The sequence below is a fragment of the Dunckerocampus dactyliophorus genome, chromosome 11 (assembly GCF_027744805.1).
Source record: "Dunckerocampus dactyliophorus isolate RoL2022-P2 chromosome 11, RoL_Ddac_1.1, whole genome shotgun sequence".
NCBI classification, from domain to species: domain Eukaryota; kingdom Metazoa; phylum Chordata; class Actinopteri; order Syngnathiformes; family Syngnathidae; genus Dunckerocampus; species Dunckerocampus dactyliophorus.
In genome coordinates, this window is record NC_072829.1 from 25,462,256 (window position 1) to 25,474,287 (window position 12,032).

General features: G+C 40.2%; 1 protein-coding gene across 6 annotated transcripts in view; it reads right to left on the minus strand.

The window, feature by feature from the left end:
- Window positions 1–11,804, minus strand: part of spon2a (spondin 2a, extracellular matrix protein) — a 30,765-nt gene extending 18,961 nt beyond the window's left edge. For 3 of the 6 annotated variants that reach the window (XM_054791307.1, XM_054791306.1, XM_054791308.1), the window contains exons 1-7: window positions 11,414–11,804; window positions 10,433–10,516; window positions 6,933–7,002; window positions 6,413–6,526; window positions 6,067–6,111; window positions 3,597–5,601; window positions 3,408–3,475 (exon numbers count right to left, since the gene is read on the minus strand). The gene's annotated coding sequence lies outside the window, so the exon portion shown is untranslated. Of the gene's footprint in view, window positions 1–1,646; window positions 1,848–3,407; window positions 3,476–3,596; window positions 5,602–6,066; window positions 6,112–6,412; window positions 6,527–6,932; window positions 7,003–10,432; window positions 10,517–11,413 lie in introns of those variants that run through there. The other 3 variants (XM_054791312.1, XM_054791311.1, XM_054791309.1) reach the window with 3 other exon arrangements.
- Window positions 11,805–12,032: the final 228 nt, after the last annotated feature.

The following is a 12,032-nucleotide window of genomic DNA, read 5'->3' on the forward strand; positions in this document are numbered from 1 at the left end:
TTTCGGTCGTCAGCCCCCCCCCCCGTCCTAGACGCAAGACATAATAAATGCAGGGGGGTGGCGTGGAGCCAAATGCACTGCCACATGGGCACCCCTGACTGTGTAATTACGGCAGAGTCACGCAGAGATAATACACGCATTCACCTCGGCTCATATACACAGGCACGCAGGTATGGACGCGCAAGCGCGCATTTGCACCGGCGCAGAGGGCGGTTTTTAACAAGAAGATGTCAGGAAGGTCATTCGCCGCGTTCCTCCTCAGATGTGCTCAAAATTGGCGAGTGTTGACGCGCAGACAGACAGATAAATGCGCTTAACGTTGGCACCGGTACAACATGACTGTGTCTCATGCAGCCTGAGAGGGGAAACCATGGCAGTGTGGGCAACAGTTCAGAGAGGAAACGTGAGAACAGTGCAGCTCTTTAAAGCCTCAACTGTAAGCATACTTGGAGAAAAAGGAACCACAGAGAATTATGCTTAAATTTAAGAGCACCTGAGGGTGAGGCTGCTAAATGTGCAATTACAGTTGCAGGTTTGGGTGGTCAGGACTCATTCATGTGAGAAATTCCTAATTGCAAAATCAGCATATCATAGATGTACCTGTAATTGCACTTTACTGGGTATGGAACCACATTGGGTAACACAAGTTGGAGTGCCCTGCAGGCCTCACTATAAGGCAGTAAAAGCATGTGATTTCTCGTAAACAATGAATTTACAAAAAAAAAGTAAAATTCATAGGCTCCACCCTAAAGACGCCAAGTCATACAGAAAAATGACACAAAAATAAAAAATATATATATAATGAAATGACCATTTTTGTCATTTTATTATGTTTTTTTTTCATTATGCCATTCATTATATGAAATACATACTACTCACAAGAAGTTAGCGATATTTCAGATACATTTCAGGATGAACCTAAAATGTACTACTGTACTCTTCACAGGTGAACTTAATTTGAGCTTCTCTAATTTTGAATGCACATGTCCAACACTTAACGCACAACTAGCATAACAGTTGTGCATATCCCTAGCTTTTTGTGAGTAGTATATATTAATATAAATATTTTAATGTCAATTTATATAAGAATTTTTAATAAGAATATACAACAGTAGAAGACTATGTAGGCATCTAAATATAAGAATATTAGTGTAAAAAAAAGAATACTAGTGCAGTATATTAGCATAATTACACATAATATAACTACACAGTAGTAATAAGTACAAAAAAATACGTATTAATGAAAACGTTTGTCAGCATTTGCAATGAACTCCAAAATTATCTTGCTAAATATAAAAGTATATTATCGTGGTATCTTATTATAATTACACATGTAGAACTCAAATCTTGCAAATTATGATTTAAGACTTAAGGCTTGTAGTAAAATCACAGTGGCAGTGAGTGAAGTCATATGATCTCAAACACATTATGCATAAAATAGAAAACAGCACATGAATCTGATCAAATGTGACATGAGAGCATAGTAGAGTCAACTGTCCAATGTGCAAACCCAAAACCTCTCATGCAACTTGAGTGGAATTCCAAATGCACACCAGATCTTTTTCCAATTTGCATCTTCATGGAAGAAAGACGAAAGAAACTGTTTCCCTGCACGGAGAGGATGAATGGAGGCCAGTGTGTCCTACCTGCAATGGTTCAATTCAGTCAGTTGGCTGGGTTGCGCGGTCGCCGGTTCGATACCTCAGGCTCCACTTGTCGCCTCAATTGTCACTGGTGCAATCTTATCAACATTTACCGGCTTTATCTCCCACTCCACATTTCTCTCCTCCCTTCGCTCTCTCATCGTTGTCTCCTGTTGTCACCTACCGCCCTCACTGGCTTTCTCCTCCCCCTCCTCCTCCTCCTCCTCCTACCCTTCCTTGTATGGAAAGGAGGTTAAAAGAGCCTCGCTCCTCCACCGTCGCTCTCCTCCATCTCACCCCCTTTTTCTGTCTCTCCTGACGAGCTAATCAACACCACATTGGCCTCTCCAAAGTGTGCAGGTGTACCTGTAGCGTTGCTGAAAAATGAAAATAGTCAACTTGGGTCTGGATGGAACAGCACACTCTAGTTTATTTACTGATCAGGGAAGAAAAGCAAAGCATTTCTTGTCCTAATGTAGCATATCCAGCTGTGATGTCAGCTGAGGAGCTGCTTTTCTTCAGGTCAATGTGTGTGTCAGACGTGTGTAGTCACCACTTCCCACAGCTGGTAGACACATGCACCACTCGGGAGGTTTTTGTTGCCGGCCGCCCCTCACTTATCATCATGTCAAAGCTGGGACTAAATGAGACTGCGTGGAAATGTTTCTATAAAATAGGTAAGAGTATGTGTAACTTTTTTTTTTTTTTTTTTAAAGCTGAACCTGCTGATTAAAGTCCATGAGCTCAGCAACTCACACTAATGAGAACCAGCACAAGCACACAAGTGTGTGTACGCATGAGTGGACTCACAAAATGACTCACTATCGGAACTCTACGCTGACCCCGGGCACAAAATGAGGGCATTTAGAGCTTGATGATGACTTGGAACACTGTGACCATTTACTGTATTGCACACGAAAGGCACACACACCGCACAATGCCTGAATGAGGCAAATGTCCAAGCGAGCTCTCAGGTTGCTTCCTGTCAATGGCGTGCACACGTCAGCATCACATGAGCCAAGTCAGTGAAGCATTGCAAGGAAAACCAATAATCTAATCACAGCACATTAGCTCAACGCTTCAGTGCAACAAACCCTCCAGACGTTCACACACATTACACAAACACACGGTAAAGCTTAAAAGTGGAACCCAATCTGTTGCGGAACGCGGGTTGACTTCCGATGAATTCTCCGATGACAAAACTAAATTTCACATAGGAAAACGATTGAATGGAAATTGAATGAATTGGGGACAATAGCAAATAGGCAAACCGAGCATGTGGAACGAGAGTGAAATGTTAGCACTGCAGCTCACATACTCACATACATACTCCTTCCTAATTTATTATATTGTTGCATGTTTGTCACACTTAAATGTTTCAGATCATCAAACAAATTTAGATATTAGTCAATGACAACACAAAAAATGCAGTTTTTAAATGAAACGAAATGAAAAAACAGCCGGTTCCCGTAAGGCTTACGAAATGCACTTTTTAACCGTCTATAACCAGTCTATATCCCAGCATCAAGGTTTGATTTTGAACAACACACTTCCAATACGCTATTGACCGCTTACACTTACAGGATTTCAAATTGGAAAACTGTTCAATATGAGATCTTTGAGCGATAAAACTACAAACTCTTTTAACTATCATGACAATTGTGGATAACATTTTTCTTAACTAAAATGCTGATCTGATTGAAGTGCTTGAATACTGAGGCACAAGGTGTCACAAGGAGAAAATGCATCATAATGAAAGCATACCGTGTCATATCAGTACTGCTGAAGAACGTCAAAGATGACTGCTGTTATTCTATACTGTCCAGGAAGTCCTGTAAAAAAAAAAAAAAACAACAAAAAAAACCAAATCAGTCAGTTTCTAATTACCAGTCTTTTTTTGTACATGGGCTGTAAGATTTATAGTATAACTGTAGCAGCAAGCTTTGTAAATACCCAGTGAGGGAAATGGGCTTCTGGGCAAAGAATGAAGTCACGCACCCACATGCGCGATGTAATCTGAGCACTGTTATGATAGCTGCTGTGGCCTTGTGTGTGCATGTTAGTGCGTGGGATGAAGAGATGGCAGCAGCGGGCAACCTAAAGTAGAGACTTGGACACATGAAGGAAATTTGGGGGGGGAGAAAAAGAGCTTTGAGCAAACTTGAAAACTCAGCAAACTTGAAATTCTTCCACTGGTTGGCACATATGGCGCCGTAAGGTTTCTCACCAGTATTGTAAGTCTTTGCTGGCTCCTGCACTATATTACATCACTTGTGACAATAGTGCGAAATCTAGCAACCAACCAGCTAAAAATGTCCATCTCAAATCGTAATTTTAAGAAGATAAAAGTAGCAGCTTTTGGTCGACTGCCATCTAGGCCTAATATACCACAGTTACTGTACACGCCTGAACTGACAAAGCAAATAAGTGCACCAGGTTGCCACTTGAATATTCTGTTAAAATAATGTTATATAATAAAACATTTTAATGTTTGTCAAATAACTTCAGTAAAAAATAAATGTATACAAAAATACAATCAATGTATCATTTCTTTTAGGCAATTAATCTGAATCTTGTTGTTTCAATTAATGGAGTAATCGGTTAGGCCATTGATGGACCACATTCATGTGAAGCAAACACCTACCGTTCGTGGCTGGGTCCGCGACAAAACAGAAGAGAAGCAAAAATGGCCATCACTGTTTTCCAAAGTTAATGCTGATATGTGTGAATATCTTGTTTTGACTAGAACGCACAGATAATAGGTCTGCTTTCAGGGATGACTACGGAAATTAAAAAAATATTCACATTTCAGAAGCTGAAATCAGAGGATATTTTCATATTTAAATCAAAAAACGATTAATTGATTCCTCAAATAGTTGTTGATTAATTGGGTAATCGATTAACCATCGATTAATCGTTGCAGCTCTAGACAGGTGTGTGACATTTAACGTTTATCACCCGAGACACACTTCTCCCAAGCAATTGCAGACGCTGGTCATGATGTTGTCACTCATTTAGGGCTCATGTGAGGTGGCATTGCACCCTAACTTGATGGTTGTGGGTTCAATCCTCAGTATCCTTGGGCTTAATACTAAACCCCCAGCTGCTCTTGATACTGCATCATCAGTAGGTGAATGAGGTAACAGTGTCAAAGCAGTTTGTGTACCTTCAAGGTACAAAAGTACTATACAGGTGGAAGTAATCGAGTAATCGGTTAGGCCCTAGACCAGGGGTCTGCAACCCACGGCTCTTTTAGCCTTGTGCTGTGGTCCCATCTGGTTTATGCTTCTGTGAAGTCACTACGTCCCTTCTGACGCCATCATGAGCCTTTCAAAGTTCTGCATCGGGGTTGAGCGCCTGCAGTGTCGACGTGTTACAACATTTTTATTGCAAATATTGATCCAAAATGGATGGAGAAGGCCTTTGCGAAGGCGGGAAGGTTTGCCGTCTGAAGAAGTCATATCAACACAGGAAATAATGTACTAAAAGCTGACCAATTACAGCCATTACGGTCTGCATCACCGCAATGCAAGGTTAGAATTTTTTGGAGGCGTACGTCACGCTAGGCAGGATGGTTTCGCAGCAGCATAAATAAAGCTGTGGATAAAATGGAGCAAAAAAATTGAACAGTGGAAATACTTAATGAATGAGAACAACGACAGAGGAGGAGATGTGTGCCGACACAACGCCTCAGGAGATAATAACTTTCACCCAACTGCTGAAAAGGGTGATCTTATGAAACATGACCTATTGCAAAGTGGCAACAGGTGTGGCTGGTCACTCCGCCAGGAGGCACAGGAAGACAGAAAATGAACGTGACAATTCGTTTAAGGAAACAATATACATAGCGTTACCTTCATTTCTGTGGTCAAACAGGATTTGTGGCTCCAAGTGGGTTTTATTTAGTGGAAATGGGCCTAAATGGCTTTTTTGATGCTGAAGGTTGTCGACCCCTGCCCTACACAGACCAAACCAAAATGAACCAGACACAAACAGTTAGTGGTTTGGTCTGCAACAAATCAGAAAAGAGGCAAAAATGTTGAATACTGTCTACCAAAATCAAAGCTGATGTGTGTCAACATCTAGTTTTGCCTAAAACACAAAGATAATAGGTTTGCTTTCATGGATGACTAAAGAAATTAAAAAACACTAACATTTGAGAAGACAAAATCAGAGGATATTTACATTTTTAAATCAAAAAACGATTATCATAATTTCCGGACTATAGAGGGCACTGGTATGTAAGCCACACCCACTAAATTCAAAGCAAAACCACCTGTCTAGAGGTGCGTTACACACAAAAGATGTTACACACAAACTTTTGATTAAATAAAAGCTTTTTTCCCCAAACAGTGCATGTAACCTGACTAGTTAAACAGTGCCGCACAGTGAGTGTAATATGACTAGTCAAACAGTAGCCTACCAGAAGAAGTCATTCATCGCCGTCCTCCTCCTCCTCCTCCTCCTCCTCCTGGGAAGTAAAACCACTCAAGTCGTCTTGACAAGCATCACAATTGACTAGCTTCACCGTGCAAGCCGCAGGGTTCAAAGCATGAGAAAAAGGTAGTGACTTATACACCGGAAATTACAGTAACTGAAAATAGTTGTTGATTAATTGAATAATCGATTAATCATCGATTCATTGTTGCAGTTTGAGCTGTGTTTGCTAAATTTTGTTTGAAAGGCAACAACGGATAAATACCAGATCTTGTGGGATCTCTGTGTGAAAACAGCCAATATTTGGTCCTAAAAAAACCCCTAAAACTTACTTATGAGCTGCAACGTTCTGAGGGTAATCGCTGCATGTGTAATGATTGACATGTCAGCATGAGGACTGGTGACTGCAATGACCAATCCATGGTGCGGCCAGCAATGACTGACATCTAGACCATCCAGCATGAAAAGAAAGTGAAATGTCAGAAAATGACAGCATGGAAGCTCAACATTCAGAGCGAGAGAAAGAGAAATGTGAGTCTCAGTGCGGTTAAAGAATACATGCCAATGTTTCATTAAGGTAAATAATAGATTAAATAAATTACTGTATAAGAAATAAGGGCCAAGGAGGGAAAAATGGGAACGCACAAAAGGTTAACATGCAAAAACAAGTCTCAGGTTGCATGTAAAAGTCATGTAAACTGATAGGGGAAAACACATTCAAACTCATTCAATTCGATTACGGTTTTCTACATTATCTTCAGAAGGCTGTGCCACAGCCATGGCCTGCCAACAATACGATGAGTGCTCCAAATGGCGTGCATGGAAGATCAGCTTGATTTAGTGGAAAAATACCCTCACTCCCGCATACAGCACTCCTGAGGGCATTCCGTTCCCTTGAGCTTCTTGCAGTGTGATGCTGTTGCTGTGTGGAGAGAAAGCAAAGGTAGTGGTGAGCGCTACCTTACGCAAATGACGGCCATCAATCTCATACAGTATAGTCAACAGTGTTGTCAATTACATCTGCCAAGAAGGTGTTTTGATTGATGGAAGTCATTGTGCAAAAATGACCTCATCAGCTTCCACCAAACTTCCAACATCATTATCAAAATGACGTGTTTTCATTTTTTTACGACTGGTAGTGGTTAAAAGGGACTCTTTGCAACTGTTACAAGGCTGCCTAGAGGGCGCCAACTTGCAATTCTAGTATTATATCCAACCCTTTTCCTGGTCTGAGTCACACCCCACATAACACACACGTGCATTAGCTATGTTTGATGGCAGCTCATGATAGTGATTTGGCAGAGTTTAGCTACTAATGTTAGGCTATACATTCAATTATAGTCTGTCGTAGCATCAGAATGACTGCAAATCGCTTCTCTGAGACCGTTTTTGCGTATGCGCATGCGCTACGGACATGTACATGTCTTTGAGAGAGCCACGAGTGACAACCACGGACACCAGTCATCTTACTCAGCCTGAATTCAAGTGCCCAATTTTTATGCAGTTTAAGTTGCGAAAAATATCCTTTTTTTGTATAATCTATTCTTTTAAACCAATAATCTATTATTTTAAACCACTATTGGTAACAAATGTTTGCCAGGGGTGGTTATTATATTTTTTGTGTTGAAAAAAACAGAACAAAAAAGTAATCTTGAGCAAGGTGCAAACAGTCCCTTTAACTTCTTTTATACTTGTGTAACAGTTTATGTTAAAGGGCACATGCACTGTGACCCATGACACCGCCTATTATGCTATATGTCATTCATCAACAAAATTCTGAGTATTTTCGTGTTTTTACGCTTTAATACTACAATTCTTACGGTGGTTTTCGTGGCATGTGTTGGCAGGTAAGTTCCACTCAGCAGACAATGATTGTGAAGGAAAGTAGGCGGAGGACGCTAACCAAGATGTTGGTTAGAGAAGACACTACACTCCATGCAGGGATCGCTACAGGCTACAATAGTACGAGCCACAGATGATCAGCTTTTGTGACCAGCGTTGAAAGGCATTTATCGGCATATGTGATCACGTGATGTTTTGCGGAAAATAGGCCGATACTGGACGCTGGCGAGTGATCGGCGCATCCCTCGTGAAAACAGTTTCAGAACAAATCTACGGTGCCCACATTAGGATTTACTTATTTATTTCTGGTATTTATTTCTAAGGATTACCCTCACTTGTAGATAGAACAGACCATTGAATTTGGTTTATGCAAGCTCTGTTAAAAAAAAAAAACAAGATACACTACTAATTTGCAAAAGAAATAATGTAGTTGGTTTATCCCCAATGTGATGTAACATTTGTGTCATTCAGTAGCTGCCAGAATATTAAATGACTAGGTTAATGCAGCCTCAAGTCTGAGTCATCCAAGTGTGTTAAGTCATCTAGCAGGAGACTAATGCATCACACAGGCAGTGTAAACACACACACACGACTTCAGCTGTCAAACGGCTCTTCTTTCTCCCAATCCGAGCTATTGGCTCTATGTTCTGCATTTGAACACTCAAATAATATGATGCACATTGAGCTGGTTTTCCTTTTAGTGACCGTTCACTGGCTGGAGAAGTTATGTAATCAGGATGACCCTCTACAGTTGCAAGCCAGCTTCACTGCACGAGCTTATGCTCCTATTTTACTGGTTTGGAAGGTTCTCACACCCGATCAAACCCACTGGGCTTTCAGCGCCATAACTCTTTGTCCCTTGTGGAGGTGTAGAAATAAATAAAACTAATCTGGCAGCCCAGCATGGGAGCTGACAGTGCTTAATGTATTGCATGCTTGCACAATCCTGAGTTGGACTTGTGGAAGTAATGAGGCAAAGTGCGTTTGAAGTGTGCCTGAATCAGGCCTGTAAAAATACTGCTTGCATCCTGGGCCTCCTACTACTACCAAAACTTGTATACACAAGCTCTTGGGCAATCTGCACGTCCTTCACGTATGGACACACAGTATCCAGCCATAAACACGGCTGGATACTACACTGATTCAAATAACATTCAAGTATACAAAAAGAAAATACATTAAATGGTTTGTCAGCCTAGCAACGAGCTGCAGGCCATGGAAATGTTGAGCGCTTTTCTTTGTCATTTGTCAAGTCTTACCATTTACAACTTATTTATTTTTACACTTGTAGGAGTTCAAGATGTGAAAATGCTACTTTAAACATAAACTGGAAGAGATTACAACCATCCCTTGTTTATCGCGGTTAATTGGTTCCAGACCTGACACGATAAGTTAATTTAAGTAGGAGTCAATATTAATAAATGGAACACTTTCATAGTTACAGCATAGAAAACCTGTTTATGACTTTATAAATACTAGCTTTACCATCATTAGAGGCCTGTAGACATATAATAACCCCCCTATAGTCACCTTTACACTCCTATTATTCTTTGTTTACACCACTGTAATGCGTAGGCTACAAGTTCACGGCAGGGACATAAGAGACAGCCATGGCTATAACTATTAGCAAGCTAGCAGGCTAAGTAATTAGCCTCCAATTTATTTTCTGTATTCTAAACTTAAGGAAGGGTTTAAAATGGAGTGGGGAAGAAGGACAAAGACGCCAAAAACTTACCACTTCCACATGAAATGGGAGGAGAACTTCTTTTCACTCTATCATGTCAGACATGACATGATAGTATTGTATTTTTGTCCTCTAAATCATGTTCCAAATTACACAAATGATATTTGTCTCTGATTTTCCTACATAGTCGAAGGACAAGTATAATTTTCAAATCATCAATCGTTGGAGCATAAATCAGAATTTATTAAACCTCCCAATATTTTTTTGGGCAAAAATAAAAACTTCAAAATAGACTATTCTGCATTACTATGCACAAGTGAGCTTCAAAACAATATTTTTTAGACTAATAGGCTGTAGGAAACCACAAAACAGCCATGATTTTTTCAAAACCCACTCTAGAGTGAGGGAGCAATGTTCAAACTGCGACGACGTGAGGGACGACTGTAGTCATTTTTTACATAACTGCAAGCCTCTGGATGATCCTACACCTTGAGGTTCATGGGACTCCAGGGGCTCCAGCAGCTTCAAAAACACCTGTTTGCTGCCTTGTAACGTCTTTTTGGCGGCTCCTCTCTTGATCGGATGAATTTTTCTGAATTTTTTTTCGTCATTATCGGCACAATCCCGGCTGTGCTCTCAATCAGCCACAATTTTTTTTCACATTACAATGATCACACCTAAGTTTTCTTGAAATATCGAATGTTTCCAAGCCGTGTCCAAGGCATTGCGCTATTTGACGCTTTTTGGCAGCATATTGCTTGAAACCTGTGACATGCTTAATAATGTGGAACATCATTTTAAGTAGTTTTCCTTTCACTGGGCTCACCTGGCAACCCAATCATGACAGATGTCTGAGATTGATATCAGTAATCCAAAGAGCCCTGAGACACAATGCCATCCATTAATTTCACTGAAAAACAAAAACAATTGTGTTTATGATACTAAAATGATATTTGCAGAATAATTTGGAATGCAGTGTAAAGTGTTAAACCTCAATAGTTGGCGGTAGTTTTGGTAACATACTCGTTTTAAAAATACTGAAAACAACACATTTTGCCAGTGTCCTCTGTGGTGGACATGGGGGCTTAATACTACTTGTACTTTAAAAATATATATATATTATATATATGTTTTTATATTATATTTTATTTATTTTTTATTATAAAAAAAAGTTTCGAAAATGCCAAAACTAAGTGATACTTGTGGGGGTTTTTTAATGTTTTTTTCATGTTCAATGTTAATATAACCGCACAGGCACGTAGAGCTATAAACCGATTCACACTGCAAATAAAACATAAAACATGTCTTGCTACTATCAAAACAGTAGAAAAGTCGTTGGTGAAAGAATTATTCTTTTGGTGCTAGACATAATAGCGAGGGAACTTACAAAAACAACACATTCAAATATTCAACGCAAAAAAAAAAACAACCTATTTTTCTAGGTCTCGAGAAGATATTGTGGGCTTGTCGAGTTGATAATGCAGGGTACAAAAAGGGCAGTAAACATTAACCCCTGGAATAACCCACTTTGTTTTCATTATCGTTGTATAGGGCTTTTAAAACAAGACTCTGGATAAAACGACCTTTCGTTGAAGTTATATTGTTTTCGCAGCCATTGTTTAAACAAAAGATAGTTAATATTTACATTTTAAATGGCGAAAATGGACAGAGAGATTAAGTGCGCATGCGTGAGTAGTCACGAAGTCAAACTGGTAATGAAGCTGTAGAAGTATGAGTTTATAAAGTCTTCCTAAAGAACGTATATTTATAATATCGCTACTATATTCAGCTGAGGCGCATTACTTACAAGTTTTCATTAACATATCACAGAGGTGCCAACGAAGGATGTTTGCTGTAAGCGAGTCAAGCCTTGGTGCGCACGCGCAGTGCTGCCCTTACAATGTAACATCGCCAACTACTGGTCTGGCATGAATATTACAGCAACATCTGTGTATAGCACATACCACTGAACTGTCGCCTTGTATGTATCTCTTCTGTGTTGTGGTGTAAATGTACCATGCGGCTTGATACATCTCTGCATCCTAATAAATTATTACATAATACAACTGATACTTCTGTGGGTGTCAACAGGATCCTAAATGTTCCTCATGTGACTGTCTTGCTCACTGCTTTTAGTCCACTCATTTAAAAAAAGCAAGCCGCTGATTATGTCCATGTGGTAGCAATCTTAGGCCCGATAGTCCCCCACCCTCTTCTAGCCTGCGGGTGTACACAGAAGCCCCTTTCCCGTGTGCACGCCACCCGTAAAAACTTGTGGCCATCTTGGCACTGCGGTGCCCCGTGACGCCCAATAAAAGAAGAACCCGACAAACCGCGGTAAACAATTTTGTTTATGGTGAAAGCTCTGTAAACACAAGTCCATGTCCTAAAGCGGCACAGTGTAATCAGTGGGATTGCACACTGGC